The following is a 16,776-nucleotide window of genomic DNA, read 5'->3' as shown; positions in this document are numbered from 1 at the left end:
TAGTTATTTTTGGTGAGCCTGGTCCTGAAGGAGAAGGCCTACTATTTTGAAGAAGGCCTGCCTGCAGGAGGGACTGGGCATCCCTCCTGTTTTCTTCCTATAAGGTATGGGGCGGGGAGGGAGTAGGTATCCCTCCTGATTTTATTTTTTTTTTTTTTTAAGTGTGGGGGGGGGTTCGCGGCATCGGGGTTGGTTCTGCGGGGGGCCTCCCAGTGGCAGGAGAGAGTGGTTATCTTGCCAGCCGCTCTGTAGTTGAAAGGTGGGGATTCCAGGTTGCAGAGGCAGGATGGAGTGGACTTCCCTACTGCCAATTTTTTTTTTTCTTTTAGTTCGGGGCCGTTATTAGGAGGGGGCTGGGAGAGGCAGTACAACTTCTTCTTTTTTCTTTTTTTTTTTTAATGAGGACAGATATTGTGCGTGTGTAACATGCACAATATCTGTGCCCATGCCCATTTAAAAAAAAGTCTTTGTACTCCAAACAGCTGAGCAGCAGGAGGCTGCTTTGGGGCTTCCCCTGCCAGCTCTGCTCATGTGCAGTCAGTTTCCCAACGACTGATTGGATGGGATTCTGGCAGGTCTCCGTGAAACTTATTTGCATACAAAATCATTTCAACATCGATCATCATTTTGAAATCGTACAATTTGCCAGCCCCACAGTGACCCGCCGGATTTTAACAATGGTTTTAGTGCATCTGTGCCTCAGGGTTTTTTTTTCAGTGTCCTTTTTCTTGGCATAAAACAAAAAAACTTTCCAATTCCAATCCCTTGAACACACCACAGATTTAACAAAGTGGTCATCAGGAAAAAAAGAGAAAGAATAGTCACATTAATCAGTAATGAAAACCAGAAGAAAAAAATTTCACCATGTACTGGTTTATTATCTTTGTGTACCAGATCATATGAATATGGACAAATCCAACTTTTAAAAATTAATTTTGAAATTACTACAGCAAAGAAAACTCCTTGAAACACATAAGCCCAAATTACAAGCTCAAGGGCCAACAGAAAAATCACCTTTAAGGTATAACATGGAGAGGGTGTTAAGAAGAGGGGGCAGATGCTAAATCGTGGGTGGGGGAATGGCGTGAGCTGCAGACTCATAAGCAGAACTGGAGGAATCAGTGGAAGCTGAGACAGCTTTAGCAGCCTCAGGAAGAACTTGGTGCTGCCCACCACCAAGTTTGTATCACTGCTCATGAAAGGGGAGGGAGGAAAAAAAAGATAATGGACCTGGAGGAAGAAAAATGGAAAGATGTTAGATCTGGGGGTGGGAGGTTGCTGCAGAATGGTGCAACACTACTTTTGTCATTGCAAACTGAGCCCAGTGAATTGGGCTTTCTAGAGGCTTCTCTAGGTATCCAAGGCCTTACCTTTTGGCCTCACCTCTGTTTATCTGATATGCCCATGTTTACATTGCTTTGTGTCTGAATCTCCCTGCCACAACCAAAGACCTTTACCCACCCTTATCAATTAGTAACTGAGAGGGAGAAACATTTCTTTTTCTGTATAAATGCAGAAAACTATGTTATGAAGGCTTCGAGACTCATGTGTGCATATGTGCATATAACTGCAATGTGCAGTAGTAGTTTAAAGAGAGAACTTTTGGCGGTTTTTCCCTCTATATTATATTTATTTATTTAAAAAATTTATCAATTGCCTATATCTAGGCAGCATTACAATAATAACTTGCACAGAATATGACAAACAGGACTTTTACAAGCATGTTGGGTTATAGGTGAATAATCGCATTTTAAATAGATCTTTACAGTACAATTCTTTTACTTTTTCCTAATATTCCATCTCTATGCACTGTGGAGATATAGTCACAATCTCTGTATGCCAGACCCTTCAATTTGTCCCCTCCCATGCACAAGAGGTTAGAGACTGCCATGAATACTGTCCATTTGAAACCAGAAGCTGTGTGAACTGATCACTTTACTGCTGGAATCATATTAAAGGTATTTATCACAACCTGTTTCCTGGATGAATGTGTAAGTTTATAGTCTACTAGTCTTTAAGCCCGTTACATTAACGGGTGCTAGAATAGATGTGTCTGTCTGTGTTTCTTTATCTCTCTCTCCTTGGCTGCTGTCTGTGTCCTTCTGTCCCCCCCCCCCCCCCCCCCCGAGCAAAGCTGTCTGCCCCCAGCACACACCTCCCACCCAAAGCAGCCCCCTTTCCCTCTCTCTATCTCTCCATGACCCCTTCTGTCTCCCCCAAAGCAGCCCCCTTTCCCTCTCCCTCTGGCCCCCTGTATTGATCCCCCTGCTTACCCTTCCTCCATCCCGGTATCTTCTGGCCTGCTCCTCTTCAAAGCAGGCCGCGATTGTGGTGGCCGGCCCCAGCGAACCTCGCAGGCCGCTCCCCAACCCGGAAGCACGCTCCCTTCCGACGCGATTCCATGCGTCAGAGGGAATGTGCCACCGAGGCCGGAAAGCGGCCCACGAGGCCCGCCAAAGCCGGCCATGATCGCAGGATGCCCCGAAGAGGAGGATCAGTGGCAGCGGCAGCAGCGGTGAGTGAGGGCGGGAGGAGGCTTGCTTCGGGTTGGTGAGTGAGGGTGGAAGGAGGGGAGTGGCCAGAGTGATCTCTGGCCGGGTTCTAAAATGGAACACGACCACGGATCACACACCATGGCGGCAGGAATCACGCTTTTTTAAAAGCGCATGCGCCGCTAACGTTTTATTATATAGGACTAGTCTTTAAGCCCGTTACATTAACGGGTGCTAGATGTGTGTGTCTGTCTTTCTTTATTTGTCTCCTTGGACGCTGTCCATCTATCATTCTTTCTGTCTTTGTTTCTCCCTAGCCACCTGCCTGCCTGTATTTCTCTGTTGTGCCATGCCTGCCTGTTCTGTGGCCCCCTTCTGTTCCCCCCTCCCAGAGCAAAGCATGATTGCTGTTTCCCCCTTCAGCATACCCCTCCCCCAAAGCATCCCCCTTTCCCTCTCCCCCTGTTGTGCCATGCCTGCCTGCTCCGTGACCTCTTCTGTTTCCCCCCTCCCAAAGCAAAGCATGATTGCTGTCTGCCCCCCAGAACACCCCTCCCCCCAAAGCAGCCCCCTTTCCCTCTCGCCCTGGCCCCCTGTTGTGCCATGCCTGCCTGTTCTGTGGCCCCCTTCTGTTCCCCCCTCCCAAAGCAAAGCACTATTGCTCTGTGCCCCCCCAGCACACCCCTCCCCCCCAAAGCAGCCCCCTTTCCCTCTCGCCCTGGCCCCCTGCCTGCCTGCCTGTATTGCTCCCAAACCCGGCTTCCTGGCCTCTTCTGGCCCACCGGCATGAACCACTGCCGCCGCTGCTGCTCTTCAAAGCAGCCTGCTGAGGATCGCCGGCTGGCTGTGGCGAACCTCGCAGGCCGCTCTCCACCTCGGTAGCACGTTACCTCTGATGTGATCCCACCCCTCGGGATCGCGTCAGAGGGAACGTGCTACTGAGGTGGAGAGTGGCCTGTGAGGTTCACTACAGCTGGCCGTCAATCCTCAGCAGGCTGCTTTGAAGAGGAAGGCAGACAACGAAGAGCAGCAGCGGGCTTTACAATGAGTGAGGGCGGGAGGGGGGAGTCGCCGGTGTGTTCCCTGTGTCCTTGTTCAAAATAGAATTTGGCATGGAGGGACACATCATGCTGCCAGGGAACACGCCGTGCTAAGTGCGCATGTGCGCTTAGGGTTTTATAGAGCAGTGGTTCCCAACCCTGTCCTGGAGGAACACCAGGCCAATTGGGTTTTCAGGCTAGCCCTAATGAATATGCATGAAGCAAATTTGCATGCCTATCACTTACATCATATGCAAATCTCTCTCATGCATATTCATTAGGGCTAGCCTGAAAACCCGATTGGCCTGGTGTTCCTCCAGGACAGGGTTGGGAATCACTGTTATAGAGGATGCACATTTGTCTTCTGAAAATACAAGAGTCACAGGTGCAATCTAGATCAGAGGGAGATTATCAGCCCTTTAGGGAAAGGATGGGGAATGGGATTTGATATACCACCTTTCTGTGGTTATATCAAACTGGTTTATATATTACCGTGTTTCTCCGAAAACAAAACCTACCCGAAAAAGCCCTAGCATGATTTTTGGGGTAGGTCTTAATATAAGCCCTACCCCCGAAAATAAGCCCTAGTTGCCGGAAGCAGCAGCGCTTTCCCCGCTGCCTCCCCGCACCCTTCCCCCACTGACTCTTCTCCCATCCGAACCACGAGACAGATGCTACACAGGAGGATGGGAGGAAGGGAGGGATAGAAGTTTGCAAGGGTTCTGCTGCACAAGGGATGGGAGGGAGGGCTACAAAGATAATGCACAAGGGGATGGGTGAGAGGGGAGGAAAGATGCACATGTGGGGGAGAGAATGGAAATAGGAAGAATTGGGGTGGAGGAGAAGGAAGGGAGAGATGATCATTACATGAAAAAAAGACATCCCCGAATTGGGCACCAAATTAATATGACTGTGTCTTATTTTTGGTGAAACATGGTATATTCAACAAGCTTAGCTGCTTTGTAAAATGTCACATCATTTCCACAATAGGGCACGAAAGATGATTCTGTATAACATAGTATATCTTTGCATGTAAATAATGCATGTCTTTGGGACCTTAATTCTGACCAAAGCAAGGCCAGGAGCAAGATTAGTGACCTTTGTACCAAAAAAGATGCTCTTTCAAATGACATAAAGCTAAAAACTAAAATTATCCAATAGAGAGATTTACACCCCCCCCCCAAAAAAAAAAAGGTAAAATTTTGCATAAAAGTGACATCATGTCTTTGTCATTATATATTTGCTTTCAGTTGACTGCAGTGTCTCCTAGGCCTAAATGTACTAAACAGGGTTGGTTAGACCACATGAAGAACTTCTGTGCACGAAAGAAGAGCAGGACTTGGGTGTGATTGTATGAGATGATCTTAAGGTGACCAAACAGGTTGAAAAGGTGATGGCGAAAGCTAAAAGGATGCTAGGTTGCATAGGGAGAGGTATGGCTAGTTGGAGAAAGGAAGCATTGATGCCCTTGTATAAGACTCTGGGGAGACCTCATTTAGAATATTGTGTACAATTCTGGAGACTGCATTTTCAAAAAGATATAAAAAGGATGGAATTGGTACAGAGGAAGGCTACTAAAATGGTGCGTAGTCTTAGTCATAAGTCATATGGGGACAGACATAATCGGGAGCAGCCAAAAAGTGATGCCATAGACCCCCAGCAACGGCAAGTAATCATAAGCTCTTGGTACTGGGACAGTGCAGAAGACATGGAGCTGGGGCCAAAGTTTGCCCACATGAACTTTATAGAAGGAAGACTAGTTTCTGACATGTATTAAAATGAGAACCTGAGCCAGTTTGAGATGACTTTTTACAAAATTGACAATCCAACTAAGTCCTGTAGAAAGGAGACTACTTGAGCTGTCACTTTTCTGGATTCTAGCTCCAAGTCTACCAGATCAACCAGTCATCATACCCTCATTATCTCTAGCCTAGATTACTGCAGCCTGCTTCTCACTGGCCTTCTGCTAAACCATCTCTCTGCCCTTCAGAACTCTGCTGTATGCCTCCTATTCTGTCAATGTTGCTATGCCCACATTACCATTCTCAAATCACCTCATTGGCTCCCTATCCATTTTCGCACAAAGTTCAAACTCATTTTACTAACCTACAAGTGTATTTGCTCCACAGCTCCTCAATATCTCTCCTTTCTCATCTCTCCCCACATTCCCCCCATCCCTCAGGCACACCAGTCATCAGATAAGTCTCTCTTATGTGTACCCTTCTCCTCTACAGCCAACTCCAGATTCTGGCCCTTCTACCTTGTTGCTCTGAAAATAAGACACTGTCTTATATTTATTTCGGGCCCCAAAATATGCACTAGGTCTTATTGTTGGGGTAGGTTTTATTTTTTTCATGTGCAATTATCTCTCCCTTCCTCTCCTCCACTCCAATTCTTCCTCTTTCCTTTCTCTCTCCCACATCTTTCCTCCCCTCTTACCCATCCCCTTGTGCCTTCACTCTGCAGCATCTTTCTATCCTTCCTTCCCTTCCTCCCATCCCTTGTGCAGCAGAACCCTTGCACAGCTTCAATCCCTCCCTTCCTCCCATCCCCCTTGTAGCATCTTTCTATCTCCTCTTGTGCAGCTGAACCCCCGCTGACCCATCTATCCCTCCCATCTGCACCCACCAACCACGAGACCAATACACCTTACAAATGGCAGCGTCAGCAGCAATCTAATCAGGCTGCTTCGTGGCCTCCCACGGGGACGTTTCTCTGCCACATCACTGATGATGTCATCAGCAACGCAGCACATGAAACGCCCCAGCAAGAGAAGGCTGCTGCCTACAGTGCCATTTGTAAGGTATATTGGTCTCGCGGTAAGCAGTATTCTAATGGAAGGGAGCAATGGAAGTGTCAGGGGGGGGGGAGCGCTACTGCTGGCAACTAGGGCTTATTTTTGGAGTAGGGCTTATATTAAGACCTACCCCGAAAATCATGCTAGGTCTTATTTTCGGGGAAACACGGTACCTTGCTGCACCATATGCCTTGAACAAACTGCCTGACTCGATACACCAGGCTCCGTCTCTGGCTGTATTTATATCCAGACACACACACACACACTTAACTGCAAGGGTCCTGTGCCTGTGAGTCAAATACTCCAGCAAAAGCGAGAGCCCCTGCAAATGCATGATGGATGGCTTCTATGAGGGCTTGCACTGTCAGCCTCTAGGGGTCCCTTCCAATCCCTTTCAGCCTCCACTATTCACAGGGACACAGTAGGAATATGGTTATGATTCCCACCAAAATTGGCAGGCATAACAGGGGGATGTGGAACACCAAATATAGTACAAGCCCATCCCAAATCAAAGGGAGCTGTTGATAGTGCTGAACTATCAGCTCCTGCAGGTCACACATTGTTAGGTTGTGTGCTGGGTCATGATAGTCACCTGACTCAAGGATTTCTACATTCCAGGACACAGCCAACCACCTTCATAAATTTCCCAGGTTCACCTGCTCTCCTCTTTATTTGGGGTGTGGGCTTCTTATTTTGCTTTATCAACTTTATTCTCCTGACAGGAAAATAAAGTTTTTGCTACAAGGGAACCCAAATGCAAGGGGGGGGGGGGTGATACCATACCATACCCCCTGATAGCCAGGCCTCACAGGGACCACTGTCAAAAGCCTCAGCAAGTTAAAGATGTGGGGATGAAGGTTGGGGCTGAAAAGGGTGAATCACCTTTTAGCTCTACTGGAGAAAAGACTGAGGTCTGAACCCCAGGAGCTCTCAAGTCCAATGACTCAACCTCAAGGGATGCAGACATAACCCTGGGACCTGCTGCATCAGACCAGTCCTACGAATGATGAAAGGGCTTTGGGTAGAAAAATTAAGTAGGCCTCTATAACACTATCTCTCCCAAGGCAGTGGGGATCCTGGTGGCAGGGGCACTCCATTTCAAAGCATTGTAAACACGCCCAGCAAAACGTAAGCACATTCCAGACCTGAATAGAAAATTTGTTATGGTAATAGAAATAGAAACTAAAATGCTACATATTTCTCAAAGCTCGCATATTACAATTAATACATTCAGAAAAAAATTATTTTGTCTACATTTGTTTTCTGATAATGTCTTTGGTCCCAGTGTTTATCTTTTTACTTTTCTCTGTTTTATTCTTATCTATCTTTCTCAGATCTCCTGTCCTCTTGACATCTGTCCTCTTTTCTATTTCTATCTCCCTCTGTGTCCCTATCCATCCTGTCTAGCATCTCCCCTATGTGTCCCTATGCTCCCCATTTTTACTTCATGTTCAACAGCTTTCTTCTGTGTACTATTAGCCACCTGTAAGGTGGCACATTCAATTTAAGATTCCGATGCAATATCTGTGGAGTGTAGGGATCGAAAGCCTAATTGTAGAGGATCAAGTCTGTTGCAATGAAAGATAGTCAGGTCAGTGACTGAGGACAGCATGCTTGAGTAGCTTGGATAGGAATGGGAGAAGGGAAACAAAGCAATAGTTGAAGGGGAAGGTGGGGTCCAGTGAGGTTTTTTTGAGATGTGACAACCACCACATGTTTGCAGTCATCGAGGACAGTTGCAGTGGAAATAGATAGGCTGAGGATATGGCAGTTGGGAGAGATATCGGTATGTGAGATGGGGTCACGTAGAGGAGTAGGAATAGGGTCTGAGAGGCATGTAGTAAGCTTAGTTGAGGACAGAAGTTATCCTGTTTAAACCCTGTTAAGCTAACTGCTTTCACAACAATTAATTCCAGAGTTTGAGTAAAGAAATATTTTCTCCAGTTTGTTTTAAATCTACTTGCTTAGTAGCTTCATTGCATGCCACCTAGTCCTAGCATTTTTGGAAAAAGTAAACAAGCATCTCCACTTGGTATTTTATAGACCCCGGTCACATGGCCCTGTCTCATTCCAGCCCCGTCCCACAAAACCTCTTCTCTTCCTCCTTGACAAACTCTTGCCATGTCTGGAGGGTCTGGAACATATGTGGATGTGTGTGACATCATTCACACATGCTCAGAGACCCTTCAGATGCGACAGGAGCTCTTCGGGGCTTTCCAAAACTCAAATTGCTGGGTTTTGGAATGTCCGTCTGAACACTTGGACAGTTCTCTAAAAAGAGGACATGTCTGGTAACCCTAATCATATCTCCCCTGAGCCTTCTCCAGGCTTAAGAGCCCTAACCGCTTTAGCTTTTCCTTATGGGGAGTTTGGAGGACAGTGCAGGGTGGAGGCTAGAGAAAGATGCCAGAGCTGCAGTGAGGATGGGGGGAGAGGGGAAGGGAGGAAAGGAACAGAGAGATGCTGGCTTTCATGTGTGGCAGTCAGGAAGCCAATAGCGTTCGAAAGCTCTTCAGTTTAACACCAGATAAGCTTTTTGCCAGGATTACTCAATGGGATCTATGCCCCTGTGACCTATTCCATCTGCTTTAGGTAGAGAAATGCTGACAAATTCCAGGCTCTGCCAGTCTGTATACCAGTGATGTCACTGGACTAGTTCAGTATAACTACCTCCACCTAATGAAAGGGGCTCAACCTGTTAAATCTGGACTAATCTAACAGAATGGTAACGAATGGGTGTTTATAACACTCAGTGGGGTGTGAAGGGCCATATATAAGGTGACCATATGTCCTGTTTTCAATGGGACAGTCCTGTTTTTCGATTCCCTGTCCCGTTGTCCCCACACACAGCTTTGGGATATCGAAAGATCCCGTTTTCAGGGACAGCATCCTGAAGCTGTGCTTGGGGACAATGGGACAGGCGATTGCTTCCCCTTCCTGCCACGCCTGATTCAACCCCCCCTTGGTCCACTGCCGCTGCTGCTTGCCAGTCTCTTTCCAGCGCCGATTCAAACTACCCCCACCTGGCCCGCTGCTTGCCATCCAGAATCCTTCTTCCTGATGTCAATTCTGATGTGAGAGAGGAAGTTCCAGGACAGCCAATCACTGCCTGGCTGTCCCGGAACTTCCTCTCCGATGTCAGAATTGTAACATAGTAGATGACGGCAGATAAAGACCCGAATGGACCATCCAGTCTGCCCAACCTGATTCAATTTAAATTTAAAAATTTTTTTCTTCTTAGCTATTTCTGGGCAAGAATCCAAAGCTTTACCCTGTACTGTGCTTGAGTTCCAACTGCCGAAATCTCTGTTAAGACTTACTCCAGCCCATCTACACCCTCCCAGCCATTGAAGCCCTCCCCAGCCCATCCTCCACCAAACAGCCATATATAGACACAGACCGTGCAAGTCTGCCCAGTACTGGCCTTAGTTCAATATTTAATCTTATTTTCTGATTCTAAATCCTCTGTGTTCATCCCACGCTTCTTTGAACTCAGTCACAGTTTTACTCTCCACCACCTCTCTCGGGAGCGCATTCCAGGCATCCACTACCCTCTCCGTAAAGTAGAATTTCCTAACATTGCCCCTGAATCTACTACCCCTCAACCTCAAATTATGTCCTCTGGTTTTACCATTTTCCTTTCTCTGGAAAAGATTTTGTTCTATGTTAATACCCTTCAAGTATTTGAACGTCTGAATCATATCTCCCCTGTCTCTCCTTTCCTCTAGGGTATACATATTCAGGGCTTCCAGTCTCTCCTCATACGTCTTCTGGCACAAGTCTCCTATCATTTTCGTCGCCCTCCTCTGGACCGCCTCAAGTCTTCTTACGTCCTTCGCCAGATACGGTCTCCAAAATTGAACACAATACTCCCAAGTGGGGCCTTACCAATGACCTGTACAGGGGCATCAGCACCTTCTTCCTTCTACTGATTATGCCTCTCTTTATACAGCCCAGCATCCTTCTGGCAAAAGCCACTGCCTTGTCACACTGTTTTTTCACCTTTAGATCTTCGGACACTATCACCCCAAGGTCCCTCTCCCCGTCCGTGCATATCAGCTTCTCTCCTCCCAGCATATACGGTTCCTTCCTATTATTAGTCCCCAAATGCATTACTCTGCATTTCTTTGCATTGCATTGAATTTTAGTTGCTGGGCATTAGACCATTCCTCTAACTTTTGCAGATCCTTTTTCATATTTTCCACTCCCTCTTCGGTGTCTACTCTGTTAGAAATCTTGGTATCATCTGCAAAAAGGCACACTTTTCCTTCTAACCCTTCATGTCGGGAAGAAGGATTCTGGACGGCAAGCAGTAGCAGTGGATTGGGGGTGGTGGAATCGGGCACGGGAGGGAGGCAGGCAGGCAGGCTGGCTTTGGGGGAGGGGGTGGGACAAAGGCTGGAAGGCAGTGAGGGGGACAAAGGAAGGAAGGAAGGAGAGAAAGAGGCAGAGAAAGGGGTAGGGGTTGTAAGTAGAAGAAAGATTAGATAGATAAAGGCCTGGACCAAAGGGGAAAGACAGGAGGCAGAAGCAGGACTAGGGGAGGTGCAGACAGAGGGGGAGAGACCCTGAGGAAGAGCAGAGAGAGGCAAGATCATAACAGAGGAGGGAGATCTGGAACAGATGTACAAAGGAGAACTGACACTGGGTCTGGGGGCACTAAGGACATAGGAAGGAGGCGCTGGGGACACTAAGGACATAGGAAGGGGCACTAAGGACATAGGAAGGAGGCACTGGGGGCACTAAGGACATAGGAAGGAAGGAATAGAACAGGACAATTGTTGGGCCTGAGTACAGAAAGAAATGAAAGAAAGGATGCACAGTTAGAAGGAAACGCAACCAGAGACTCATGAAATCACTAGACAGCAAAGGTAGGAAAAATGATTTTATTTTCAATTTAGTGATCAAAATGTGTCAGTTTTGAGAATTTTAAGTCTGCTGTCTATTTTGCACTATATTTGTCTATTTTTCTAAAGTTACTGAGGCGACATCTTTGAAAACCCCCCAAATATAAATGATAATTAACATTTTCTCTGCATATAGGGTGCTTTGTGGTGTGTTTTTTTTTTTTTAATTTTATGGTTACCGTTATGAAATAATAAGATATTGTGTGTACACTTCCCCCTCCGTATTTGCGAATTCCGTATCTACGGATTTGGTTATTCGCGATTTTTTAGCCCTGTAAGCCCCCCGCCCTTAAGTCTTACCTGGTGGTCTAGCGGGTTTTCAGGCAGGAGCGATCTTCCCACGCTCCTGCTCCCTGTAGATCGCTCACAGGAAATGGCTTTAGAGACTACAGGAGCTCAAGGCAGCCATTTCCTGTGAGCGATCTGCACGGGGCAGGAGCGTGGGAAGATCGCTCCTGCCTGAAAACCCACTAGACCACCAGGTAAGGCTTAAGGGCGGGGGGCTTACAGGGCTAAAAATAGCCGTGGGAAACCGTGGATAAGGGCAGAACCGACTCGAATATTATTTGCGGTTTTTCTATATCTGCGGGCCGGCTCTGCCCCTAACCCCCACGAATATGGAGGGGGAAGTGTACATGAAAAATGAATGGAAGAAATTGGGGCGGGGCTAGGGCGGGATTGAGGGCGGGACTGAATATTAATAGATGTCCCGTTTTGATGAAAAAATAAATGGTCACGTTAGCCATATACAAGAGGCTTTCAACACATTGGGTTTTTCTGCTATACGTCTTTAAAGTAAACTTCTGTTTATGTTACTTTAATGATCTTTTATGTTAATAGAGCAACAATGTTTCAAAACAGTAAATTGTAAGTTTTACTTTCTGTATAGGCAATAATGAATCACCAAATTAAAATAAAATCAATCGTATTCTTGTGTTGTTTCCTTGCATATCGTTTAAACAAATGTGGAGCGTCTCAAACGTTTGTGTGTGTGTGTTTTTAAAGCTAGTGACAAATAAGATATGCTGCTTGTTCTTTTTTTTATAGAATGAAGTTTAAAAGGGAAAATTTCCGCTGCCAGATCCGATGTTTTTATTGTATGAAATAGCCCCAAATATATATCAACAGAAAGAGCTCTTAAAAGAACTTCAACGTGAACCTTATTGATTAAAATTGGGCCTTCCTAACTTGAATTGCTGGAATTTTTGAAATGTTAATTATAGTACAGTATTGCTCCTTAGGCCTCCCAGAATCTCTAACTATCCCATAATGCTTTGTGTTCCTGTGGGCAAGCTGCCACTTTTCTGCCGCTCTATTGTTTCTGCTATTGCAAGCTACCCAGCTGTAACCCGGTTTCAGTTCTGGGGGGCTTCCGCACCGATATCCTTTACTTCCGGGTTTACAATACACTGTATTGAGGACATGAGACGTTGTACTTGAGCTCAATTTATTAGCTCTATAGAACAAACACTTAAATCTGGCTCAGCTTACCTTGATAATTTTTTGCTAGTTCAGGTTTTAGCCAAGTGGGCTGCTGACTGCCATTGTGACCTATTAAAGAGGCAGTATCATCGATGCTGGCTACCATTGTGAGTAACAAAATTCAAGTTGTAGAGCCCTTATTTTTATTGGATTTGCATTTAGGTGATCTACACCACCGTTGTGCTGCTTGGTTTCACCAACACGTTTTCGCCTTTAATTCTGATCAGATTTATTTTGCTTTGTACTAGGGAAAAGAAAGTCCGTATGCAGAACTCTGTAACATTTCTACTGTATACGGTTACATGTCACATTCAGTATCTTTCTGACTTGTCTCTAAATCCAGGTGCTTTTTTTAAATGTCAGCTGGTCAGAGGTGGGGAATCCCTTTCCAGAATGGTTGTTTGCTTTCAAAACACATAGCACTAACGAGTTAATATTTCTTAGCATACACCTACTCTCAGCAGATGATCATAGTGGTATTTCCTTTCTGTTATCCCGCCTCTCTTGCCCCTCAAAGACGTTGAAAATGTCCAGATGGGGCTGATCTTATAAATTACTTTTTTATGTGTAAATGGCCACTTGTATAAATATCACATGCGCTTTCAGGTGGGAGACCTCCACCTGCAATATCGGGTCCTCCCCTTTGGCCTGTCCTCGTCCCCCCGAGTCTTCACGAAGTGCCTCGTAGTGGTCGCGGCTGCCTTGTGCTCCCAGGGTCTGCAAGTATTCCCCTACCTGGATGATTGGCTGATCAAAGCCACGACCAGGGAGGGGGCTATCTCAGCGACCCAACAGACTATTACTTCTCTTCAGTGTCTGGGGTTCGAGATAAACTTTCCAAAATCCCAGCTGTGCCCCTCTCAGTCCTTACAATTCATCGGGGCCCTGCTAGACACGGTCCGTCTTCGTTCCTTCCTCCCTCTCCAGCGCCTGGAGGCACTTGTAAGTCTGAGCCAACAAGTCTCGAGATCGACCTCAGTCTCGGCACGACAGATGATGATGCTCCTCGGCCATATGGCCTCCACCGTCCACGTCATTCCGCTTGCCCGCCTTCATCTGCGGTTACCGCAGTGGACTTTGGCCTCTCAATGGCGTCAGGATCAGGACCCGATCAACCGCCACGTGACAGTGACTCCTTCCTTACAAAGATCGCTCCGTTGGTGGGCCGACTCTTCAAATCTTTCCAAGGGTTTGCTCTTTCTCGCCCCTCCACACTGCAAGGTCCTGACCACGGACTCGTCGGAGTATGCTTGGGGGGCTCATGTAGACGGTCTCCGCACTCAAGGTCTGTGGTCCACAGAGGATCGTCGCTGCCACATCAACGTGCTGGAGCTTCGGGCTATTTACCTCGCCGCGGTGGCTTTTCAACACCTGCTTCACGACCGGGTGGTTCTCGTCCGCACAGACAACCAGGTGGCGATGTACTACGTAAACAAGCAGGGAGGGACGGGGTCATGGTCCCTCTGCCAAGAGGCTCTGCGGCTCTGGGACTGGGCAGTCTCCCAAAACATCTCCCTTCGAGCGGTTTACATACAGGGAGAACAAAACTGTCTGGCGGACAGGCTCAGCTGCCTCTCCTGCCACACGAGTGGTCCCTACATTCTCAGGTCCTGCGACAGGTGTTTGACACGTGGGGGACTCCCCAGATAGATCTGTTCGCCTCCCCCGACAATCAAAAACTGCCTCTCTTCTGTTCAAGGATATACTCCCCGGACCGTCTCGAGGCCGATGCCTTCCTCCTCGATTGGGAGGGGAAGTTCCTCTATGCGTTTCCGCTGTTTCCTCTGATTCTGAGGACGCTGGTTCATTTGAAATCGGTGAGGGCCACCCTGATCTTGATTGCTCCACGATGGCCCCGCCAGCCTTGGTTTTCCCTACTACTTCAACTCAGGGTCAGGGAACCTCTACTTCTACCTGTCTTTCCCTCTCTGCTATCTCAGAGTCGGGGTTCACTGTTACATCCCAATCTTCAGTCTCTTCATCTGACTGTTTGGTTTCTTTCCCCTTGACTTCCTTCCCTGTATTTCAGTCGGTCAGGGAGGTGCTGGAGGCTTCTCGGAAAGCTTCGACTAGACTCTGCTATTCCCAGAAGTGGACTAGATTCTCGTCCTGGTGCTTCTCTCACCGCCAGGACCTGGTGTCGGTCCCTGTGTCTTTGGTTCTGGAGTATTTGCATCAATTATCTCACTCTGGCCTGAAGACCAATTCCATTTGAGTACATCTTAGTGCGATTGCTGCCTTTCATCAGCCCCTAGAAGGGAAGGCTCTTTCACTCCATCCCTTGGTCTCTCGTTTCATGAAGGGTCTTTTGAATGTCCATCCTCCCCTCAAACCTCCTCCTGTGGTTTGGGATCTTAATGTGGTTCTGGCTCAACTGATGAAACCTCCATTTGAGCCTATGGATAAGTGTCATCTCAAATTTCTCACTTGGAAGGTGATCTTTCTACTCGCCCTCACTTCTGCTCGGAGGGTTAGTGAACTGCAGGCTTTGGTGGCGGACCTGCCTGTCACTGTATTCCATCATGACAAGGTGGTTCTCCGCACTCACCCTAAGTTTTTGCCTAAGGTGGTATCTGATTTTCATCTCAACCAGTCCATTGTTCTGCCTGTGTTCTTTCCCAAGCCCCACTCTCATCCTGGAGAGGTGGCGCTCCACACTCTTGACTGCAAGAGGGCGTTGGCCTTTTATCTTCAACACACTCAGTCTCATCGGACGGTCCCTCAATTGTTTTTGTCCTTCGACCCTAATAGGTTGGGACGCCCAGTTTCCAAGCGCACCTTGTCCAACTGGTTGGCTGCTTGCATTTCTTTCTGCTACGCTCAGGCTGGTCTCGCGCTGCATGGTCGAGTTACGGGGCATAAAGTCCGAGCGATGGCAGCTTCGGTAGCTTTCCTCAGGTCCACGCCTTTTGAGGATATCTGCAAGGCTGCCACGTGGTCTTCGGTTCATATTTTCACCTCCCACTACTGCCTGGATACACTGTCCAGGAGCGATGGCCGGTTTGGCCAATCGGTTTTACATAATCTGTTTTCTTGAATTGCCAACTTCCCTCCGCCCCTTTTTCATTAGCTTGGAGGTCACCCACATGTGAGAATATCATGCCTGCTTGTCCTGGGATAAAGCACAGTTACTTACCATAACAGGTGTTATCCAGGGACAGCAGGCATATATTCTCACAACCCGCCCTCCTCCCCAGGGTTGGCTTCTTTGCTGGATATGTGAACTGGAGACCACGAGGAGGGGATGCGCCCTCTAGTGGAGCAGGAGGCACACATGCGTGATGCAGCACAGCAAGCTTGAAACTTCAATCAAGTTTGCTTGAAATGCTGTCCGCATCGGGGCTCTGTAGATGACGTCGCCCACATGTGAGAATATACGCCTGCTGTCTCTGGATAACACCTGTTATGGTAAGTAACTGTGCTTTTTTGATTGGTTGAATGTTAAACTCTACAGGCCCAGCTATAGGCCTATAGTTTTTAGTTATATTTAGTTTTATTATGTTGGTTTCTAGTTTATTTTGTTCTTTTAATCTACCTTATTCATAGTTTTACAGGGTTCTGTACTTTTTTCTTTTAATTTTTACTCGGGGGAGTCAGAAAACATTTTGGATAGGAGGAGTTTGACAGTTATAGAATCACAGCATAACTGTCTACTAACCTAAAGGCCTGGAACGGTTAATTTTCAGCAGAGGCCCTTCCTACCTGCGTGTGGTGACTGGAGATTGCTGCGGGGAGCTTGTTACTGGAGGCAGGACCAGTGGAGGCATGGTTGATTGCTGCTGGTTGTTGCCTAGGATGGGGTGGCATCTGCTCTCTCATTGGGGAGGAGCTGGTGATGTCTCTGGATCCATGGAGTGGGGCGATGCCATGGACTCCTCCTGGTTGTCCGCCGATGGAGGCAGAGTGTTGCACTCCCCATGAGCATCTGCCGCCCACCGAGAGCAGTGCGGCCAGGCATTGGATTGCTCTAAATCTGTGCATTTTCTGCCTGGAAGCGATGAGTCGGGGCTGCAGCAGCTGGAAAGCCTGAGCTGATATCTGTCCACTCTGGATTTTTG

General features: G+C 47.4%; 1 protein-coding gene across 6 annotated transcripts in view; it reads left to right on the top strand.

Moving 5' to 3' along the window:
* Positions 1–16,776, top strand: part of LOC117363353 (WD repeat-containing protein 89-like) — a 106,474-nt gene that overhangs the window by 71,511 nt on the left and 18,187 nt on the right. Inside the window, exon 1 of one of the 6 annotated variants that reach the window (XM_033950919.1) lies at positions 11,657–11,718. The exons of 3 other annotated variants lie outside the window; for them this stretch is intronic. The gene's annotated coding sequence lies outside the window, so the exon portion shown is untranslated. Of the gene's footprint in view, positions 1–11,656; positions 11,719–12,619; positions 12,826–16,067; positions 16,127–16,776 lie in introns of those variants that run through there. 2 more of the 6 variants (XM_033950917.1, XM_033950920.1) reach the window with 2 other exon arrangements.

The sequence above is a fragment of the Geotrypetes seraphini genome, chromosome 7, assembly GCF_902459505.1.
Source record: "Geotrypetes seraphini chromosome 7, aGeoSer1.1, whole genome shotgun sequence".
Classification (NCBI taxonomy): Eukaryota; Metazoa; Chordata; class Amphibia; order Gymnophiona; family Dermophiidae; genus Geotrypetes; species Geotrypetes seraphini.
This window is presented reverse-complemented; position numbering and strand designations above follow the sequence as displayed.